Source organism: Saimiri boliviensis, chromosome 7, assembly GCF_048565385.1.
Source record: "Saimiri boliviensis isolate mSaiBol1 chromosome 7, mSaiBol1.pri, whole genome shotgun sequence".
In the NCBI taxonomy this organism is placed as follows: Eukaryota; Metazoa; Chordata; class Mammalia; order Primates; family Cebidae; genus Saimiri; species Saimiri boliviensis.
Genome location: NC_133455.1, coordinates 108592985 through 108612089, shown reverse-complemented (window position 1 = coordinate 108612089; position 19105 = coordinate 108592985). Strand labels below are relative to the sequence as shown.

Here is a 19105-nt window from a genome sequence, read left to right as displayed (position 1 = left end):
TCACCTTCAGCCCTTGGTGCTGAGTTCATTAGCACGTTCAGTTCTAATCTTAGCTGTGAAAATATGTATTTTTAAACATTGACACATTTATTATTTCATGCTTGTTTTAACCGTTTACACATTCACTGACAAAAGATTAAAAATATGTCTTACTATACATTGCTGCCTATAGTTAAAACAGCATCCCTGTTTCTCCTTTTTTCTCTTGTTCTCTGTTTTTGAAACTGCGTTAATAATCCCCTTGATGTAGAGATGGGGATTTTCATCAGTACCAGATCGTTTCACCGGCCTTTTCTCCCCTCTGAGATTTCCAATGTCCTGACACTTCCTTTTCACTACATTCACCATCCATTTCTTGGTTTTAGGTGAGATCCCATGGTCTCTCCCTGTGAACACTATCTCTCAAACTGTCAGCATTTCTAACTTCTTACTCTGGAGCTATCCACCTAGATTTTTTTTACCTAAACTCCTGAGTGCTTCTGGAGAATGTAAAGATCTGTTTTGAGATGAATTCCAAACACCGTTAAGTAGGGCAGCATTTCTAAAGTCCATAGAGCAGCACAATGGTCCACTTTCAAGTGTGATAGTCACTACCCCTTGCCTCTCCAAGAGCCATTTTCCCTTCTTTCAGTGTGTTCAGGTGGTGAGGAGATATTTTTGCTTCCAGGGAGAGTGGTCCTGACTCCAGAATAGGCATAACCAGTCATGGAAATCTCCTTCCCCTCGTCCATTGGTTGTTCTTGGTTTGGGCATTTGACCTTGTTCTGGGCAATAGGATATAAAAAGAAATCAGCTGGAGATATCCTAAGTAAAGACAAGATTTTGTGCTGTGTTAATTACCCCAGGCTGCCATCACAAAGCATCACAAACTGAGTGGGTTACAATAGAAATGTAGTATCTCACAATTCTGAAGGCCCTAAGCCTGAAATAAGGTGTCAGCAGGGCCATGCTCCCTCTGAAAGCTGTAGCGGAAAAAACCCTTTCTTCTCTCTTCCTGGCTTCTGATGCTTGCCAATGAAGGAGTTTGGATTATGCCACCCCACAATTTTGACCTGAAGGCAACTGAGAAGAATCAGACACAGGATGAGCTCTCTGTCCACCTCCTATCTGCCTGAAAACAGAACATAAGTTCCCCTTGTGAAAGTGTCCCTCTCTACTCCCCTAATAGTAAAGGGATAAAATAAAGGGATAACACCTTATCACTGGAGACAAGATGTCATCCAGAGGAATCTACAAAAACAAAATGTATTAACTAGCTCTCATCTATCATAAGTTTCTGCATATATTTGCCTTCGCACAATTTGCTGCCTCTAGAAACTCAGAGTCATTTTCCTCTCTCTTGCGGCTTCTCAACAAAATTGTTGTTCTTTGCTCAATGCTCAAGTTCTAACCACCCCTTTAAATTACTCATCACTGAATACCACTGTGTATGTGCGCGCATATGTTAATAAACTTGCTTGTTTTTCTCTTGTTAATCTGTCTTTTGTCAGTCTAATATAGACTCTCTGTTTTTTTTTTTTTTTTTTAGACTTACTCTAGCTCTGTCACCCAGGCTGGAGTGTAGTGGCACAATTTCAGCTCACTATAACCTCTGCCTCCCAGGTTCAGGTGAATCTTCTGTCATAGCCTCCTGAATAGCTGGGATTACAGGTACCTGCCACCAAGCCCAGCTAATTTCTGTGTGTGTGGTTTTTTGTTTTGTTTTATTATTATTATTATTATTATTATTATTATTATTATTAGAGACAGAGTCTTGCTCGGCTGCCCAGGTTGGAGTTCAGTGGTGCAATCTAGGCTCACTGCAACCTCTGACTCCCGGGTTTGAAGCAATTCTCCTGCCTCAGCCTAATGAGTAGCTGGGATTACAGGCGGGTGCCACCACACCTGGCTAATTTTTTTTTTTTTTTTAAATTTGAGTAGAGAAAAGGTTTCACCATGTTGGTCAGTCTGGTGTCAGACTCTTGACCTCGTGATCTGCCTGCCTTGGCCTCCCAAAGTGCTGGGATTACATGCGTGAGCCACTGCACCTGGCCTATTTTTGTGTTTTTCGTAGAGATGGGATTTCAACATGTTGGTCAGGCTGCTCTTGAACTCCTAGCCTCAAGTGATCCACTCGCTTCAGCCTACAAAAGTGCTGGGATTATAGGCGTGAACTACCATGCCCATCCACTCTATTATGCAGTCTAATTCTCCGTAGCTGGAGAACATAAAATGGGTAGAGAAAAGTTAATTATTTTCCTCTCCTACACCAGCAATACTTGGCATTCCTCAGTTGGCAGCTTCAATACTTCAACTTCTGCCTTCTTCACAGGGCTATCTTCCCTGTGTGTGTGTCTGTGCCTTTACATAGCGCAGGGCTATCTTCCCTCTGTGTGTGTCTGTGCCTTTACATAGCGTTCTCCTATTGTGTCTGTCTCTATTTTTTCTTTTTATAAGGACATCAGTTATTGGATTAGGGCCCACCCTGGTTAAATATGACCTCATCTTAACTAATTACATTTGCACTTCAAATAAGACCACATTCATAGGTACTTGGGGTTAGGATATCAACATATCTTTCTTGGGAGGGACACAATTCAATCCATATAAAGGCCTTTTGCTCCTTCCTTTCATCTGCCTGGAGGTACAGCAGCATCTTGTGACTATGAGGCTACAGGCGTGAGGAAACAAGCTAAAGCTGGTGGAAAGGAGAACCAGGGAAAAGGTAGGAGACTGATAGGTTCACTACACAGTCTAATTACTGCCAGCAACCACTCACCTCTAGACCTCATGTCATGTAAGAAAATTAACTCCAGGTTACTTAACCCACTGCCCGGTTTCTTTCACTTGTAGCCAAAAACATTCCAATGCATACACAAAATTTTCCCTAGTACATAATAAAATTAGAAAAATAGGATAGGTAGTAAAATATTCATAAATCTGGATTCATTAAACTTAAAGGACTAATTTTTCTTCTGAAATTATGTTATTTCCACTTTTTAAAAAATTAAAGTTTTCTTTTACAAAATGATGGTATTTGTAGATTGTAATTTTTTGTGTGTCTTTGGTAAAGGGAGGAAGGAAAGAAGGAAGAGAAGAAAAAAGATTTCAGAAAGTTGGTCTTTCTCTAATTTTTAAAAATTCTTTTACTTAGCTTGTGAAATCCTAAAGTCTTGAGGAGAATGCTGGCTGAACTTGCTCTGAAGGCCTAGAACCAGTGGTGTGGGCTGGAGCTGCTGGCAGCAGCTACTGAGAGCAGACGGTTAAATTTCCAGGAAGTAACTTGGCATCACCTTGGTGGCTTGAAACCCAGTGTGGTGGGAGTATTTGCATCATGGAAATCTGCAAATACTATAAATCAAACCACCTCCCCTTCCCCAGCTGGTTGTTTACCAGCACACCACTGTCTCCAGCCTGCCTCTTGCAAGTAGCCAGAGGGTAAGCATGCAAGGTACAGCTCACATTGACTAAAACACACATGGAATTGAGGTAAACTTCATTTACTAATTTATATATTTACAATGGAAAATATTCTTGGCCAGGTGTGGTGGCTCATGCCTGTGATCTCAGCACTTTGGGAGGGCCAAGGTGGGAGAATTGTTTCAGCCCGGGAGTTTGAGACCAGCCTGGGCAACAGAGGGAGACTCTGTCTCTACAAAAAAAAAAAAAAAGAAAAAAGAAAAATAAAAAAGAAAAATATTCTCTTTCATTGCTGGTTTAAGCATCTAAGGTCTATTTTCCTCAATAAAATGTCAGCTCTGCCTCCATAGGAACCATATCTGTTCCGTTCATGCGGTATCCCCACTGCATAGCACCGAGTAGGTGTGGGGGCCCTTGTCTTCCTTGGAGTCATGATCAGAAATTCCATAGTTATCAGAACACTGAGGGAATCAAAGTCTATTAAAACAAACAAACAAAAAATCACCAGTGTGGGAATTCTGTAGATAAATGAGTCCCTGTCCTCATAATGCATACAATTCTAAGATGGCTGAGCAAGAATATGCAATTAAGAAAAGCACTTTGTAATTTCAAGTAGTAAAAATCACCAGGATGTGAGTTTTAAACAGTCTACTGTGCTGTGTTCAGTAAAATACTGGTTCAACGTGTGATACATAAGTGCTAAAAAAAAAAAAAAAAAAAAAAGAAATGGTTCTGTAGCTAGTGTATTTGGGAAGTGCTGGTTAACCCAAGTTAAATTGATTTCTTTATTGTTCAACTTCTCTGAGCCTTTAATAGGATGTTGCAATGTGGGACTCTTTATTTTGACCGTGGAATCCATTTTTGAGATGCATTGCCTATTTAAGGAAACACTTTAGGAGCAGATTTTAGGAAACACTAGCACACTGCCATTTTAGATTTCTCAAAAAGTCTCTATTTCCTTGAGGTAATTTTCTATTAGGCATTAGAGTAAAATATATTTAGAAATTCCATCCCGAGACAGCAAGAGATAGACAGTTCAGAAGTTTTCTATGTACGTTCTGACCACCTTTTTACCTATACAGAATCATCATGACATGAATGTTTACCTATTATAATTTTGGAGTACCTGAATTGTAGCACTCTATTCTTTCCTAATTGGCAAAAGTTCATTCCCTAATTGGGTAGCTAACACTCTAAAGACATCAGATATGTTATTTGATCAGGATGTTAATCCCTCTTTATGTCACCTGTTTTCCAAATGGTATAAAGAATAAAATCATCCTTTTAATCATTGCCAAAAAGAAAAGAAAGAGAGAGAGATCCCTGAAGCCATTCTAATTTAGCTTTTAGTTGTTGGGCAGACCTGAACTTTGTCTACCCCAGTAAGACACTTCATTTTCATTTATAATCTCTGGAGTGATGAATTTTAAAATCTTGCTTGTTTATATGTCCTCATTTTTGCATATCCTTATTGTTGAATGTTTCTGCTCTTAGGGCAGCGTGGTGAGGTGAATGAGAGATGGGGTTCTGGAGCCAGCCTGAGTTCAAGTTCCAGCTCAACTGTTACTAGCTATGTGGCCTCGTGCAAGTTACTTAAGCCTAAGTTTTCCTCAACTGTGCAATGGGAGTAATAGCACTAATAATCTGACTCCTGAGTTACTTTAAGGCTGTTAAAAAGATAATAGGAATAAAGCACTCAACATAGTAGTAGTCTTTTTTTTTTTCATTTTCTTTCTTTTTTTTTTTTTGGGATGGAGTCTCACTCTGCCACCCAGACTGGAGTTCAGTGGCATGATCTCAGCTCACTGCAACCTCCGCCTCCTGGGTTCAAGCGATTCTGCTTCAGCCTCCCCAGGAGGTGGGATTGTAGGTGCATGCCATCATGCCTGGCTAATTTTTATATTTTTAGTAGAGATGGGGTTTCATCATGTTGGTCAGGCTGGTCTAGAATGCCTGATCTTGTGATCTGCCCACCTCAGCCTCCCAAAGTGCTGGGATTACAGGTGTGAGCCACCACTCCCAGCCAGTAGTATTCTTATCACTCAAGCTCTCTGGTTTACAGTGACTCACAGTGAATTCATCTAAATCCTCTCTCTTATCCAACCAAATTGGGTAAATAAATTTGGTTCCCCTAGCACTTCCTCACTAGAAGGACCTCCCAAGCTTTCAGTCATTTCAGCTGTTCTTTTCTGAACCATCTTCAAGTTTCACTGGCTCTCTTTAGTTTTCAGGGTTTCTAACTGGACACAGTCATCTGAGAAATGCCTGCTTAGAGAAACGGAATGTTTTGTGACTTCAAAATTACATCACAGTGTTCTTCGAAAAGATTTGTGAAGCCGTCGGTCTTTCCATTAGTAGTAGGAGTGGACTATTATTAGCATGCACTTCTGTAGTGATCTTGTTGGTTTAGTTCTGGTTTTGAAGGGGGACATTACAGGATGTTTCTTTTGATAGGACTGGAATCACAGAAGGGTTGTGACGGTTGGTAATGATGTGTTGCCCTCTCTTTAGTACTGACAAAAAGTTGAATTGTTTTATATATTTTTTTCAGTAGAGGAGATAAATTAGACTGAGAAGAAAACGTTCTGAATTTAAAAGAATTCATAAAGCCAGTATTCTTTGTAATATATATTAGAAAGAATCTCTCTTGGCCAGGCTTGGTGTTTCACACCAGTAATCCCAGCACTTTGGGAGGCCGAAGCAGACAGATCACCTGAGGTCAGGAGTTCAAGACAAGCCTGGCCAATATGGTGAAACTTTGTCTCTAAAAAAAAAAAAAAAAAAAAAAATTAACTGGGTGTGGTGGCACATGCCCGTTATCCCAGCTACTCAGGAGGTTGAGGCGGGAGAATCACTCGAACCTGGGAGGTGGAGGTTGCAGTGAGCCGAGATTGCATCATTACACTCCAGCCTGGGCAACAAGAATGAGACTCCAACTCAAAAAAAAAAAAAAAAAAAAAAAGGCTGGGCTCGGTGGCTCATGCCTATAATCCCAGCACTTTGGGAGGCCAAGGTGGGTGGATCACGAGGTCAAGATATCGAGACTATCCTGGTCAACATGTTGAAACCCCGTCTCTACTAAAAATACAAAAATTAGCTGGGCATGGTGGTGCACGCCTGTAGTCCCAGCTACTCGGGAGGCTGAGGCAGGAGAATTGCTTGAACCCAGGAGGTGGAGGTTGCGGAGAGGCGAGATCGTGCCACTGCACTCCAGCATGAATAACAAGAGTGAATCTCTGTCTCAAAAAAAAAAAAAAAAAATTAACGAAGGACTCTATTTCATTATACTCAAGAAAATACTCTTGAGGCCAGGCTGGGTAGCTATTGTCTATAATCCCTGCACTTTGAGAGACTGAGGTGAGAAGATTGCTTGAGACCAGGAGTTGAAGACTAGCCTGGGCAACATGGCGAAACCTCATCTCTACCAAAAATACAAATAATTAGCCAGGTGTGGTGGCAGGTGCCTGTAGTCTCAGCTACTCAGGAGACTGAAGTGGGGGGAATCATCTGAGTCCAGGAGGTTGAGGCAGTAGTGAGCCATGATTGTGCCACTGTACTTACCGGGTAAGACCCTGTCTCAAAAAAAAAGAAAGAAAGAAAGAAAAAGAGAATACATTTGAAAATGTCTTCACTAACCAGAACCTAACTCCCTGGAACCACTACATAGCTATATATATGCATGTATATGTACACTTTCTCCTGCAAGTATTGAATAAAAAACTAATTGACCTCAGTGGTTAATAAAAAAAATCAACTGCTTTTTTCCTCAGATGTTTGTTGGCTGAATGAATATCTTCTTTTGAGAAATGTTTGTTCATGTCCTTTGCCCACTTAAAAAATTTTTTTTCTCGTAAATTTAAGCTCCTTGTAGACTCTGGATATTAGCCGTTGTCAGATGGATAGATTACAAAGATGTTCCCCCATTCTATAGGTTGTCTGTTCACTCTAATGATGGCTTCTTTTGCTGCGCAGAGAAGCTCTTTAGTTGAATTAGATCCCATTTGTCAATTTTTGTTTTTGTTGCTCTTGCTTTTGGCGTTTTTGTCATGAAATCTCTGCCCATGCCTATGTCCCAAATGATATTGCCTAGATTTTCTTTTAGAGTTTTTATAGTTTTGGGTTTTATATTTAAATCTTTAATCCATCTTAAGTTAATTTTTATGTAAGGTGTAAGGAAGGGGTCCAGTTTCAATTGTCTGCATATGGCTAGCCAGCTCTCCCAGCACTATTTATTAAATAGGGAATCCTTTCCCCATTGCTTGTTTTTGTCAGATTTGTCAAAGATCTGAGGGTTGTAGGTTTGCAGGCATATATATGATGGAATACTATGCAGCCATAAAAAGGAATGAGGTCATGTCCTTCACAGGAACATGGATGGAGCTGGAAGCCATTTTCCTCAGCAAACTTATGCAGGAACAGAAAACCAAACACCACATGTTGTCACTTACAAGTTAAGTTGGAGCTGAACAATGAGAATACAGAGACACGTAGTGGGGAGCACCACACACTGGGATCTGTTGGGGGTTGGGGAGAGAGAGCATCAGGAAGAATAACTAATGAATGCTGGGCTTAATACCTGGGTGATGGGCTGATCTGTGTATCAAACCACTGTGGTACACATTTGCCTATGTAAGAAACCTGCACATCCTGCACATGTACCCTGGCACTTAAAATTAAAGTTGAAGAAAAAAAATTAACTGCTAGTATAAGTCAACCCAATGTCTTATTTCACATATATATGATATTGATATATTGATATGTACATATCAGTGTATGTATAACATTGACCTAAAATTTAATCTCAATAGAAGAAGAGATTATCGTCTGTTTTGCCTCTGCTGTACCCTCAGTCTCTAGAAGACTACCTGGCACAGAGTAGGCATCCATTGTTAAATGGATTGATGAATAAATGAATGAATGAAAATAATATGTTTAGTACTGGAAAAATGAGAAGTGATACTCAGAATTAGGGTGCAGAGGCATCGTGAGGTCTGTAATCATTAACATAATATTAATCATGTCACAATGAAACTGTATCTCTTAAGGCAGAGCAGTTGTATTGTAAAGTATTTAGAAATATGCTGACAAAATACTGCTTTTTAAAAAGAAGGCTGATTAACCAGAAATATTATTTCATCAGAATGGTCCACACTTCCATTTAATTGAGGCTTCACATTTAAAGAAGAAACACGCAGAATCTGAGAGGATGAATTATTTATAATGGTGCAAATTTTGCATTTAATAATAAAGCTTTATGAAAATCTCCCCCTCAGCTAATATGTCCAGATGTTTTGATGAGCTTTGATGTTCCCTTGTGCCATCTTTGAGAACAGACCTCACCAGTTTAAGCTCCACATTAGTTTTCTTAATTGAAACTAAATGACATTGGCACAGAAGATATTGTGTGATCCTTTCAGAGATGTAGAAGATCAGAAACAGAGAAGGGGAAAGTAGAGATTAGTTATTGGGTTCTAAATTGTGGCTGCAACCTCACAATAAATAATCGGGCATTTTACAAAGCAAATTAAGGCAAATTATGGTCATGATCCAATTTGCGATTTGTATAATCTAGATAAATTTATGTAATTACCTTTCAAAGTTAAAAATGATAGACGATTGCCTCAGGGCCTGTTGTAAACAATGGTAATGCATTTTTATACATTCAGCATGAAGAAAGTCAGTCTTAAAAAACCGCACTGGATCAGGACGACAACATTACAATAAACCTGGTTGGAGGAGGGGAAGGCTGTGGTGGTGCAGCCACTTGTGCAGACACCAGTGTCTGGACGGGAAGTGCGATGGAGACAGGAACCTTCAGCAAGCCAGGGGTGCGAGGACCAGGCTGCGGGGCCTGCAAGAGGGTCAGGATGGGGGATTTGCCTCAGGGTGCAGTAGCCAAAAGGCAGAACAACACCTCCAAAACAAGGGGCTATACTCATGCCCTGGGTGAACACCACAAACAAAGTGGAATTGTGGAAACTTAAATGAATTGCTTTGCCTACATTGGGGTTGCCTGACAATCTCAACCGTATCAGGGTTCATAAAATGAGGACTCTTTTATCTCCCTTGAGCGTCAAACACCCCCATCCCCCTGCACCACCATCCCTCTGTTCTATGGGGGCATGTAACCCACTCCGTATAACTTAAAAACCCCAGACAACATGTGGAGCACCGGGCGGACTTGGGGACTCAGTGTCTACATGAGCGGTTGGGACAAGGGTGATATTTTCACTATCCAACGCATAACCTTGCCCCTACCCAACCGCCCTATAGGGCCAAACACAGGAATCATACCACCCCCAACATCCCCTTCCCTTGCTGCTATCACCCCCCTAACTCAGAAAGCCCCCTTTCTCCCCATTATCACCCCCTTCACTCAGCCCCCAATTGCCCTAGCTTTATCTGTAGAGAGCCTAAACCTCCTTGATTTATTGTCCTCTACCCACCATCTACTTAACCAATGTAACCCAGATTTAGGTGTAGATTGTTGGTTATGTCGAAATCCTCAACCACCGTTTTATACAGGCTTAGCAGCACAACTTATTTTAACCCCGACTAACACTCCATGCTCTGGAAAAATGCTCCACTTAACTTTGGGAGATCTCAAGGGAAAGGGTGAATGTTACCATTCTCCTAATTACACCCTCACCAATTCCCCTTACAAACGCTTTTGCCATAAGACTCTTCCTCTAAGTTACAACGGAACAAATATTTACTATACATCCCCAAGCTCATCCTGGCTGGCCTGCACTTTTGGGCTAACTGTATCTCCACCTACCAATTCAACAATTTCTCTACTCCCATATTCTGCACACCTATATACATTTTGCCCCATGTAGACATTTACAATGGCCAGCAAGGATTTACCTTCCTGGCCCCCTCTGACTCAACTACCCGATGGAAACTGGTCCCCATAGTTATACCCCTATTGGTAGCGCTTGGAATAGCAGGGTCTACAGCACTAAGTATCTCAGCCCTTGTAACTGGAGACCAAAATTTCAAAGCCCTGTCCCAACATATAGATACTGATATAAGCCATTTAGAAAATTCTATATCCCAGCTTACAGACCAGGTAGACTCTATAGCTGAAATGTTGCTGCAAAACAGGCGAGGATTAGATTTACTATTCCTTAAACAGGGAGGACTCTGCGCTGCCCTCAATGAGCAATGCTGTTTTTATGCTAATAAGTCAGGCCTTATCCGAGACAGTCTCTCCTTAGTCAGACAAAATCTAGAAACCAGAAGACGGTTCCAGGAAGCCTCAGAAAATTGGAATCAAAAATTGTTCTCCTGGTCCCCATGGCTTACTTCCCTGCTTACTGCAATAGTAGGACCTCTAATCCTACTTATACTAGGACTTACAATTGGACCTTGCCTCCTAAAGCAATTACTCAGCATAATCCAGTCACGAATCAACTCTGTAAAACTAATGGTCCTTAGATCCCAATATAAGCCCCTGTACCAAACTGAGCAGCCCCTCCCAGTACAAGAATCAATGATTTGATTCAATGTACATAGAAACAGGGGGAAATGTGCTATAGCTGGCCTAGAGTTAGAACCTGAGCAATGCCATTTTATACAAGATAAAGCTGTTTTTCCAAAAAGTAAGTTGTAACTGCTGCCCCATTCTCCTTGCAGTAACTGCTGACCTTGGTTTCTGTAAATAAAAACAGCTAGCTTGCTCTGAAAAATGCCCGCTATGTAAAGCTGCTTGCCTTTGCTTATCAGTAACTGCCAGAATAAGCTTCTGTGAAGTTGCTTGCCCTGCATCCCCTCACCCCCTTGGTCCTAAAACCAGGATGTGGTTTTTCAGCTTAAAAACCCTGCTTTCCCTGAGCTTGGGGCCATGGGTTGGTGAGACTTGAGTCCTCCATGGCTGCTGGCAATAAAGACCCTGCAATTTGGGGGGGGGGGAAGACATTGGTACATTTGAGGTCTCTTCCCAATTTTCTAAGCATTCCCCCCCCGCCCCCTTTATTTTTTTGAGATGGAGGCAAGAGTTACACAGGCTACCTGGCTGTTGCCATTCCATTGTTTGAAAGCATAAGCCTGATGCTATCTGTCCTCACCACCCTGTGAAATTTCCTATGGCAGCACTCCACCTGTTTAAGGAGTAACTTAGCACTGCCCCCCAACAATGTGTCCCTACTTATGCTGGGGACTTTCTATGAGTGGGTGCTTTGCACTTGTCCACATACCAGTCTGTCAAATGCATCCACCATGTCCTCCTTCAGCTGCACTTCCTGATGCCTATCTGCCATCTAATCCCTGCCATTGCCAACCACCACTGTCTGAGGTGAGGATGTCAGTGTCCACGCCAAAGGTGTTCAGGGTATGAGTGTGATGTAGGGTTTTGTGCAGAGGAAGGGAGAAAGGCCCTCTTTCTAATTCTCTGACCAGTGGTCATAAACTGCCCTTAGGCAGATCTGATTACATTTAGAGTCCTTTCTATTCTCCCAGCTTCTGGCTTTTACTCTTTCCCAGAACCTTAAAGTCTTCCAAGAAAATAGATCTGTCAGCATCTGGCATTAATTCCATGGCAGAACCTCAAACATTCTTTTTCTTTTGAGTTGGAGTTGAGATCTGTCACTCAGGTTGGAGTGCAGTGGTGTGATCCTGGCTCACTGCCACCTCTGTCTCCCAGGTTTAAGTGATTCCCCTGCCTCTGCCTCCTGAGTAGCTGTGACTATAGGTGCGCACCACCACTTCTGGCTAATTTTTTGTATTTTAGTAGAGATGGGGTTTCACTATGTTGGCCAGTATGGTCTCTATCTTCTGACCTCATGATCTGCCTGCCTCGGCCTCCCAAAGTGCTAGGATTACAGGTGTGAGCTACCGCGCCTGGTCACATCCTTTTTTTTCAGAGGGAGTCTCTCTCTATCACGCAGGCTGGAGTGCAGTGGTGTGATCTCACTGCAACCTCCACTTTCCCGGTTCAAGAGATTCTCCTGCTTCAGCCTCCCAAGTAGCTGGGATTACAGGCTTGTGCCCACCACACTGGGATAATTTTTGTATTTTTAGTAGACATGGGGTTTCACCATGTTGGCCAGGCTGATCTCAAACTCCTGACCTCAGGTGGTCTGCTCGCCTTGGCCTCCCAAAGTGCTAGGATTACAGGTGTGAGCCACAGCGCCTGGCCAAGAGCCTCAAACATTCTTTTGGGAACATTTCTCCAGTTTCTAGTTGCCACCCCGCTACCCCACCACCAGGTCGGACTAAGGCATGGGTACAGCGTAGGTGCCGTAACCATCATCTCTCCCCTCTCCTTTGAGATGTTGTCTCAACCAAATCAGTCACAAAGCAGAAGACTCCACGGACATCAAAGGTTGCATAGGGGTTTAGTGTGAGGGTGACTGGAACTGCAGTGAGGAATGCGGTGGATGTGCACACTAGCAGTCAATCAGCCAAAATGCTCTCTTATATGAGGAGATATTTCTCTCCAGTTTCTCCAGTGATGAAATAAAACCTGACAACCTTAATTTCCACACACAATATAATTTCCCTTGGTGAATCATTTAGGTAGGCACTGCCAGTCCTTCCAGTGCCTGGGGATAGTCATCCCTTTGTGGCATTTCCTCATATACCCCCAGATGAGTATCTGTGTTTGTTGGGCCCTTTATAACCGATAGCCTTTATAACCCTTTCCTGTCCTTCACAACCAGGATGAGCATAGCCTAAGCTACTCACTCCTGCTCTGAGGCATCTCAGAGTTCACAGGTGATGTTTCATATGGGACTGCCCAGTTTATTCCAAGGAGAGGAACTGCTTTCTCTCCCTTACTTCTTTCTTTACTTGGTCACAATTGTATCTTTCCGATATCCCCATTGGAGATAGCTTTGACTTCTTGTTTAGCGAAAAATCTGTTTTCCTTCCTGCCATACTTTCAACATTCAGTGCTTCTGTGAACAGATGTGTGGGTTTTTTTCCCACACTGACTAATATTCCGACACCAGCTGACACTGGAAACAGCATCAGATTCCACAGGTTAAGGGCTCAGTCCCATGATACAACCCATCACTTCAGATGCCAATTGCAAGTAGTAGATCCTCGGGTTACCATAACTTCTTCTACTAGACGTGGCTACAAATTGGAGGCTCCCACGCCTCTCTTCTCAGGTTCAATAATTTGCGACAGTGGCTCACAAGAACCAGGAAAACAGTTTAGTTGTTATTGCCAACTTATTACAAAGGATATTTTGAAAGATGCAAATGAACAGTCAGATGGAAGAGATGCATAGGACAACGTAAGGGGCATGGAGCATGGTCACACCACTTTCCAGCACCTCAGCGAGTTCAGCCACCCAGAAGGTCTCAGAACCCCAGAGGATGGGGACTGGGTCTGAAGTTTCCAAGCTTCTAATCATGGCTTGGTTTTTCTAGGGTCCAGCCTTCATCCAGGAACCTACTGAGGGTTGCCTCATTAGAACAAGAGACACTAATGTCACCCAGGGAATTACAGGGATTAGGAGTTCTGTGTCAGGAAGTGGGGTAAAAACCCAAATATTAGAATTAAAGATGCACCTAGCACCCCTACTGCTTAGGAAATTACAAGGGTTTTAGGAGCTCTGTGCCAGGATTGAGGATCAAGACCAAAATACATATTCCTTATTATAAATCACAATATTGTACTTCTCTTCCTTATGTTTTCGTGATTTTAGTCAGTATGAAATCCAGCCACTCTTTCAGAAGGAAAAATATTGAGCAATGTATTATTTAAGGAGCCATTAATGGCTAGGTGCAGTGGCTCACACCTGTAATCCCAGGACTTTGGGAGGCAGAGGTGGCTGGATCACGAGGTCAGGAGTTTGAGACCAGCCTGGCCAACATGGTGAAACCCTGTCTCTGCTAAAAATACAAAAATTAGCTGAGCGTGGTGGTGCACACCTGTAATCCTAGCTACTCAGGAGGCTGAGGAAGGAGAATTGCCTGAACCTGGGAGGCAGAGGTCGCAGTGAGCCAAGATCGTGCTATTTATTGCACTCCAGCCTGGGCGACAGAGTGAGACTTCATCTCAAATAATAATAATTTAAAAAAAGCCATTGGCTAGGGAGCAAGCTGGGTGTAATATTAAAAGGAGCAAGCTGGGTGTAATGCCTCCTGCTTATAATCTCAGTAAGTCGGGAGGCTGAGGTGGGAGAATGGCTTGAGGCAGGTGGATCATGAGGTCAGTGGATGGAGACCATCTGGGCTAACACGGTGAAACCCCTTGTCTACTAAAAATGCAAAAAATGAGCCAAATATGGTGGCACCCACCTGTAGTCCCAGCTACTCAGGGAGGCTGAAGCAGGATTGCTTGAACCTGAGAGGCAGAGGTTGCAGTGAGCTGAGACCACTGCACTCCAGCCTGGATGAAAGAGAGAGACTCTTGTCTCAAAAATAAATCAATAAATAAAAATTTAAAAAATTCATAAAAACTAAAAGAAGCAAACAAATAGGTTTCTAAATTCTGAAGTGGGATTTCTGTATACTAAAAATTTCTATAACCTGACATTTAGAAATCGTTATAACATTCTAGGTAACAACCAAATAAAATTATTAATGAAGTTTGGCTCCTTTGGAAAAAAGCCCTGAATTAATTTAATTCATGGGTATAAAGATACTTTGCAAATTAATATCAATTTGCCAACTCAAATTAATTTGAGAGTCCAAAAGTGAATACTTTGACATTCAACTTGTTTTTGTTGCTCAGATATTATGAGCACTTTTCCACTTTGCGTCTAGGATAATGTTTCCTTTTTAAAAGTCAATACACATCTCTAGATTATAGTTCTAAGATAAAGCCAGCACCATATATCAACTGCAAATATTCTACTCAACTAGCAATTCTATTTCTTTTACAATTTGTGATTCACTTTTTCTATTCTAAATATAAAAAATGCAGAATTACAGGAATTTGAGGAAGGATATAACAAGGGTATTTAAAAATAATTATAAATGTATATTATCTAGATATACAAACATATGGTATATAGTTATTACAGTTATAAATGCCATAAGTCGCAATACTTAGCATTACTTACCAAGACTTACTATGCATCAGACACCTTGCCACGTCTTTACCTACATTATCTCATTTAAAGTATGGAGTAGAGAGTTTTAACTTCCATTTTACAGATGAGGAAACTAATGCTCAGTGATGCTAAGTAACTTGCTCGAGTTAATAGCCTAAGTGGCAGGCCTAGGATTTGAACTTGTATCTCTCTAACCCCAGGGGTTATGCACTTAACATCTATGCTCTGAGGTAGGAAAGACAGGGAGCCACTTAAAAAAAAAATTAAATTCCAGATATGCAAAAGTGTATATAAATTACTTTTCTATCCAATTACAGAACAGTCACATTCATTCATTATAGGCATGGGTCTAAAAAAGGTAAATGCTGGAATAGATGAGCTAAGAGCAAGAGGACCTGAGATATGCCAAGACAAGTGAGTAGAATGTGCCAATGCACAGCCAAAGGAAGCAGAAGTCTTGATGGCACTTCAGATTAAATTTGGGTTAAAGAGCTTAATTTGATTCCCCTAACATTTTATTTATTTCGTTAGTTTTTTGTTTGTTTGTGTTTTGAGATGGAGTCTTACTCTGTCATCTATGCTGGAGTGCAGTGGTGCAATCTCGGATCACTGCAGCCTCTGCCTCCCAGGTTCACACGATTCTTCTGCCTCAGCCTCCCGAGTAGCTGGAATTACAAGCGTGTGCCACCATACCTGGCTAATTTTTGTATTTTTTCCTAGAGCTGGGGTTTCTCCATGTTGGCCAGGCTGGTCTTGAATTACTGGCCTCAAGTGATCCACCTGCCTCAGCCTCCCAAAGTGCTGTGATTACAGGTGTGGGCCACCTCACTCATACATTTTTTTTTTTTTTTTTTTTTTTTTTTTTTTTTAAATAGAGATAGGGTCTCACTGTGCTGCCTAGGCTGAACTTAAACTCTGGGACTCAAGTGATCTGCCTGCCTCAGCTTTCCAAAGTGCTGGGATTACAAGTGTGAGCTACCATGCCTCACACCTCCCTAACATTTATTGAACTTGTTTGCTGATCATCTTGCTGGACGCTTTTGCACACATATTTATTTTAATTGGTCTGAATAAGAATAGTCTTCAATGCATCTGTAGCATTTACCATAGACAGTTTCCTCAACCTTTTAAAACATACAAAACACCTGAGAAATATTTGTGAGCCTCGTGTAATTTTTTTTTTTTTTTTTTTTTTTTTTTGAGACAGAGTCCTGTTCTGTCGCCAGGCACCAGGCTGGTGTGCAGGAGTGCTGTCTCGGCTCACTGCAACCTCCACCTCCCAGGTTCAAGCAATTCTGCTACCTCAACCTCCCGAGTAGCTGGGACTACAGGCATGGGTCACCACGCCCAGCTAATTTTTGTATTTTAGTAGAGACGGGGTTTCACCGTGTTGGCCGGGATGATCTCGATCTCTTGACCTCGTGATCTGCCTGCCTCAGCCTCCCAAAGTGCTGGGATTACAGGCGTGAGCCAATTTTTTTTTCTTTTTTTTTTTTTTTGAGATGTAGTTTTGCTCCTGTTGCCCAAGCTGGAGTTCATTGGTGTGATCTTGGCTCATGGCAACCTCCCCTTCCTGGGTTCAAGCGATTCTCCTGCTTCAGCCTTCCGAGTAGCTAGGATTACAAGCATGCGCCACTACGCCCAGCTAATTTTTTTTTCTATTTTTAGTAGAGACGGGGTTTCTCCATGTTGGTCAGGCTGGTCTTGAACTCCAGACCTCAGGTGATCCACCCGCCTTGACCTCCTAAAGTGCTGGGATTACAGGTGTGAGCCACCGCACCTGGCCAATCATTTTCTTTAAAGATCTGAAATCTCTCCTTTTAGGTTAATACTTAAACAATTGATGAAGACATTATCTCTTATTTGGGCATTACATTTTTCTTCTGGTACTTCAGAGATTTATCATACTCATCCTAAAATTAGTGACTATAAATCTTCTTTGGCAGGATGGCCCTACTTCCACTACGAATACATAGACATTTGTTTCTTTATTCCACCATGTTCAAGAGAAAAAAAAAATTATGTGTTTCTGTACAGAGTTAAGGAGATAACAAATGATTCTGAACTTCTAAAAAGTTCTTTTAAGTTACTTATCAGGTTTTGAAGGAGTCTACAACCTTTCTGGTGGTTGGTTTCTTCCTTCTATTACCTGCCATAGTTTAACCATCCAATTTAATGCCCTATGGGTCATTCTGTGACACTCCTCTGTCTCTTACGACAAAAATGTGAAGGAAATCTTGAGTTTCTTTTTACTTTACTGTGTCAGCTTATTTTCTCCTCTTTATTGTCCTTCTTCCCCACTGCCTCTTTCAACTTGTCTCTCAAAAAACTGCCCCCACAAACACACAAATACATTTTGGTACCTTCTCAGCCTTGTCTGTTTCAAAATGATTTCTCCTTGTCACCTTCTTAACCTCTTCCCCTCAACAACACTGCGGTTTCCTCTGGGCAGCTGATTTAAGCAGGATCTCAGGAGATAGTTCCTCCCCAACTCAATACCACCAGGAAAGGAAGAGAGGTTCAGTCCTGTGCCAGTCTTCCTTATCTTTCACACATGTGATCTCCTAATAAGAGATCTGGGGGAAGACATTGGTATCTCCATTTTACAGGATCAGGGTCATAGAATTTAAGCAGTTTGCCTAATTTCATAAAGCTAGGAAATGCCCAGTTGAGATTTATAACCAGGTCAAGTATTCATGCTAATTCCCTCTGAGTCATAAATTCAAGCTATTTCACTATGTAATTTTGCTTTCTACCACATTCAGAATCAAACTCAAAATTTATCAGTCTAGCAATCATAGATTTCCTTGATCAGAATCATTTTTCTTTTTTTGAGACATGGTCTCACCCTGTTGCCCAAGCTGGAGTGCCATGGTGCAATCTTGGCTCACTGCAGCTTCTCCTGCCTGGGTTCAAGCAATTCTCCTGCCTCAGCCTCCTGAGCAGCTGGGATTACAGGCATGCACCTCCATGCTCAGCTAATTTCTTTTGTATTTTTAGTAGAGATGGGGTTTCACTATGTTGGCCAGGCTAGTCCCGAACTCCTGACCTCAAGTGATCCACCTGCTTTTGCCTCCCAAAGTTCTGAGATTGCAGGCATGGGGCACCACACACCGCCAGATCAAATTTTATTCAATCAATTTTATGTGCCATGACTCCCAGAAACTCCATTCAGGATAATCATCACACAGGCTTTCCTGGTTTTATGTCCTAAGGTAGGCTGTATCTACTTTACCCTTTCCTTTCTGACTCCTAAGTCTACCTGTTCTTTAAGGCTCACTATGTCCATCTTCCATTGGACCTTTCTGACTCCTCTGGATCCAGCTTTTCTCCTAAATACTTGAAGAATTTGGAAAATAGTATTTCTTGTTCCTCCTCTACCACACCAATCCAATTCCACTCCTTTATGAGCTCAGTGGTTCTTGCAGTTGGAAGACAGGCTGAGCCTGGAGGATTGAAGCATGGCCTTAATCTAAGTTGTGTTGGATGGAAAAATCTGATAGCTGGGCCAGGATTTTTGCCTTGTAGTTGGAATCAGAGCCTGGAGGCCAGCATCAGATTGGCCCTGAGGAGATTTGTAGATCTCTGTGGGGAGAGAAATGGCACTAGCACAGGTAGGTACTCCTGAAAAGCCTGCTGGACTCTTAGGCAGGAGAGTTGAATAAATGGGCCAAATCTACTCTTTCTCTGAGGCTG

At 41.9% G+C, this 19105-nt stretch overlaps 1 protein-coding gene across 1 annotated transcript in view; it reads right to left on the bottom strand.

Moving 5' to 3' along the window:
• PCED1B (PC-esterase domain containing 1B) overlaps positions 1-19105 on the bottom strand; it is a 171651-nt gene that overhangs the window by 48741 nt on the left and 103805 nt on the right.